General features: G+C 44.3%; 1 protein-coding gene and 1 long non-coding RNA gene across 2 annotated transcripts in view; one reads left to right on the top strand and one right to left on the bottom strand.

Annotated features, from left to right (window-relative positions):
- The window catches only part of DACH1 (dachshund family transcription factor 1), a 527,995-nt gene that overhangs the window by 167,952 nt on the left and 355,586 nt on the right, over positions 1-4,457 (bottom strand). The window lies entirely within an intron of this gene.
- Positions 937-4,457, top strand: part of LOC109306452 — a 7,578-nt gene continuing 4,057 nt past the window's right edge. The window contains exon 1 of the long non-coding RNA XR_002099996.1: positions 937-1,109. This is a non-coding gene — a long non-coding RNA (uncharacterized LOC109306452). The remainder of the gene's footprint in view (positions 1,110-4,457) is intronic.

The raw sequence follows: 4,457 nt of genomic DNA, 5'->3' as shown, positions 1-4,457 counted from the left end.
CAGTTTGGCCAAGAGGTGATCATGGGATACCAGATCAAAAGCTTTATGACAAGCCATAAAGGGCCTCATGGCAGGCAGCAAGAGGAAGATAAATATTAATTTTCTAAATTTTTTAAGAACCCCATGGGACGGATAGAATGGCCTGGCAGGCCGCATCTGGCCCATAGGCCGCATTTTGCCCACTCCTGGTCTAATAAAAGATACCCAAAGAACCATGTCTGCCTATATCCTTAGACCAACTCAGCTACAACATACACCCTGAAACATATTTTGGTTTCATTTTATTCTCTGAGATGCTCCTTACTACGAGATTGCAGTACAATGGTCTGAAGCTTTAAGTGGGAGACGATAGCCTGTGACAGAAGCGTAGCTGTAAGTGGTTAGGAACTCAGGGAGTAAATCTTTGCAGTTAAAAACTTCCAAGAGGGAAAGGGTAGGGGATCTAGGAGAAAAAGTGGTTGAAAAGCATGAGGTGGACTGGATCCCAGAGAAACTTGCCAACAGGAATGGGCCAGGACAAGAAAAGGGTCTGTCCTACAATGTGCTTCCATTCAAGAGACCAGCTGAAGACCTTCCTCAGGACAGAGCCAGCCTGTGAAGCAGACTGATCGGCCCATTTAAGGGACGAGCTGATGAGTTCACCCTGGGGAAAAGCCAGCCAGCAAGGAGGCAGGCTTGTTACACACCTAAAACAATCTAATGAACACTGAGTACCATTCAGTAAAGCACTAGGGCAGGTTCGTCGTATTATCTCTTTCTTACAGGCTCCAACTTGGCCAATGATAAAAATTGTGGGGTTGGGAGGAAAGAGGGAGAAATATCTGTAAACTTCTCCCAAGGTCCTTATTATTCTGTTAAAATCATTTTACATAGCAAGATGTTATATTTAGAGATTAATTTGGAAGTTGTGTTAATATTGTTTTATTTTGTATTTTTAGTGTTTGTATTCTAGTCAACGGAAGAGGTCTCTTGGTGTATCCTTTCTTAGATGGATGGTTTGAAGATTGAGAACTGTGTATGCACAGTCTGTGGAAGACTGCTTGGCAACTCCAGAGTGCAGGCTTTGATTCAATACACTTTTCTTTTCCAGAAACGATCTTCACTCTTGGGTAACGTTAACACTTTTTCTGACACTGGAGGCCCCAAGCACTGCTAATAGTGACCCTTAAAGCATTTTGCCATCAGGTTGCCAGCATGAATCAAGCCCAAGTCAGAACAGATTAAAAACTGCTTCTACCTAACTGGTCTTGGGGGGGCCAGTATGCAAGACAAATTTCAGTTCCCACACCACAAGCTGAGCCCAATACTGCACAAAACTTAAAAGAACTGCATAGACTACGGAAACTGGACTACTCTCCTATGACTCCTATAGGAAGATCTCCCTAAACAACTGCTGAGGAATATTTGCATATGCAAGAAACTGGTCTTGCTGTTGCTTTTCATTCATCAGGGCTGTTCCAGCATTTTAAAATGCTTAAGTGGCAGATATTTTAATGAAACTTAGGCTCATTTGTCTAAGAACATTTTTTTTAACTAACTTAGGTGCTTTTGTAAAGGTAAAGATAAAATCTATACTTCTCAGTTTTCTCTCAATATATTGCTGACTACAGTTGCTGATAGGTCACTTCTCTCTCTCCTTTGAGTGACTGTTCACCATGTGTTACTTCAACACCATGCTCACATAGCTGGTGGTTGTTTCTAGGTAAACAGGTGTGTCAGAGTGATATTGTAGCCTTGATGATCCAGAAATTATGCAAGAGGCAAGACACTTTAGGGTGATATCTTTTATTGAATCAACTATGTAGTTCGGATGAAGTTAGACAAACTTTCAAATAAAAGATAACACCCTAAGAAATTCTTGCCATATAAACAGCATTATTTTGTAGGTAAAGGGAAAGCCCTTTCCATACTGAATGAGTCCAAGGACATCTCAGTATGGGAAGAATTAAGTATGGAAAAGAATACTACAAGATGATCTATTGACTAAGATAAAATTTAGTATAAGCTTCGATCACAACATTGTGCAAGTCCTTAATGATGACCTGCCTGGATAGAAGACTGTATAAGGAGCAGAGATATCTACATATATTAGTGGCATTTCGTTTTAATCATGGAAAAAACTGTGGATTTGGGGTTACTTTTTTTAATTAAAAAAATGGCAATTTTTTTTAATCCAAGAAAACCAGACCCCTGGTAAGGAATATCTGTCAAAAAGTCAAGGATCTTGCATAACATTATTGATAAAGTGAGTGCCACCAGCAAAGCTAGATTCATGAAAAGTTAGAGCAAAGAGCACATTTATGAGACTGCTATTTGAATTTAAGGCAGAGTTACGAGGATCTCACAAATACCATCACAGATATCACAGGTTCCAAAATACTATCAGCCAGCAGGATCATCTGGGCCAATTTTTACATGAGGATTATCTGCAAGATCAGAGATGGCACTGAGACCATAGAATAAGGAAGGTATGGGGCTTGACATTTGGAGATCAGACTTCTCTGCAGAAGGAGGACTAGCACTTCTTGCTGATGTTCAGTGAAAAGAAATCTATAACTTCAAATACTCCTAATCTTCCAAATGGACTAGACAACTAAGTTCTTGATTTTTCATTTGTGGTTTTAGAAGATGGATCTACTAAGACAGTCTGCTTTGATGTTCTGAAGACCAGGAAAGTGCAAGGTGGACAAGTGTGTTTGGTGCTCAAAATGGAGCTTGCACTTGATGGTGTTAAGCTTTCTTAGGTCTAACACAAGATACCAACCTTCCTCTTTGGAATTAGAAAGTTATGCTATAAAACTCCTTTTCTCTAAAGTGCAAAGATACCTTTTATTCTATTGACCTCAAAGTTAACAGGAAGAAAACCTCCTGCTATAGCAGACTGTAATGTGAAGGATCCCTGAAAAAGGACAGGAAAGGGATCTGGCATAGGCATTGAATTGAAATGTAGTTGCAATATAATCCATACTTACTGGTGTATGTAGATTGGAAGTGGCTCAAAGCTAAAGAGAGAACAAGTGCAGGGGAACACCAAAGGATAACTGTTGACCACACCAAAGGCCTTGTCTTCTGTCTAAAATATGCTATGAATCAAAGTGGGAAAAAGTATAGAAGTTGGGGCAAAGATAACCTCAGGTGGCAGCACCATCGCTAAGTAATCAATCAAAAAGCCTGAGGCTGAATCAATTCAATCTGGCTGGTTAGTCTAAACTGTATAGATTGAACAGATAAACAAGTGAACAGACATTCACTTTTGTTTCTGGAAATGCCCGACCTGCCATCAGTGGCCCAGACCAGAAGTCAGGGGGCACTAGAGCATGCATACCTGCTTGGCTGGAGTACACAACTTAGGCCCAGGCTAGCCCACCTACTGTCGGGGGGAGTTGCTAAGGAGGTGCAAAGCATCTTAGTATGCAGGGGGACTATGAGTTAACTTGGATCTGGAGGGAATCTGGGACAAAAGTTCAATAAACCAATTTAACCTAAATTAGTTAAGTCTGATACTACTTCCATCCAGGTTTATCTTAAACCACTTTCATCCATTTTGAAAGCAGTTTATGTGCACTAAACTTCTGTTGTGTCATGGAGTGGGAACCTACAAGCGGCCATGTACTCGCTAGCACCCCCCTGCCGTGTCACTTAGGCAATCCAGCACCCTCAACTTTCCCGCCACATCTTTGATCTTAGGTTCAGTATGGGAGGCTGCCTACTTGCACCTATGACACCGTGCTGGTATTGCCTCCATTGCAAAAGGGGTGCTCTCACCCCAGCCTTATGGGCCGTGCGTGCCTCTGACCTCCCCTTATATCATGCCCCAAGCCTTGCAGCTCTTCCTGGACGTTGTCTGGCCCTGCGCCCTACTGGCGCCCCCTGGGCTGGCCTACAACCAGCGTCCCTTCTCTGGTGTCTCTGGGCCTGACCCACAATCAGTGCCCCTTCTCCGGCACCCCTGGGCCTGACCCGCAATCAGCGCCCCTTCTCCGGCGCCCCTGGGTCTGACCCGCAATCAGCGCCCCTTCTCCGGTGCCCCTTCTCTGGCGTGGCCCCCCTTGACTGGATTAATCCTCTATATCAACTGGGCTCAGGCGGCTTAAGCCCTACCTGGCCCCGTCTGAGTCCTGTCACTGGTGACCATCCAAATCGGGCTCAGGTGGCCGGAGCCTTACCTGGCACCTGCTGACCCCTGCCAATGATGGTTGTCCAACTAAGTGTGTCCTGGTAGGCTCAGGCAGCTGGAGCCCTACCTGGCCCCTTCAAAGTCCTGCCAATGATGATCCTGACATAAAGTGTGTCCTGTAAGGCTCAGGCGGCCAGAGCCTTACCTGGCCCCTCTGGTTCCTAGGGCTCCCCTGCTGGTACGGGGACCTTCCAGACAACCCTTTAGCTTGCACCTGTCTTGGATGCCTGTCAATGAAACTTGCCGCCCGCCTTGGGGTGGCTTGATCGAGTACGTGGCC

This window comes from Crocodylus porosus, unplaced genomic scaffold, assembly GCF_001723895.1.
Source record: "Crocodylus porosus isolate Cpor-Errol unplaced genomic scaffold, CroPor_comp1, whole genome shotgun sequence".
Classification (NCBI taxonomy): domain Eukaryota; kingdom Metazoa; phylum Chordata; order Crocodylia; family Crocodylidae; genus Crocodylus; species Crocodylus porosus.
Note: the sequence above shows the minus strand (reverse complement) of the source record. Positions and strands in the feature narration are given on the sequence as shown.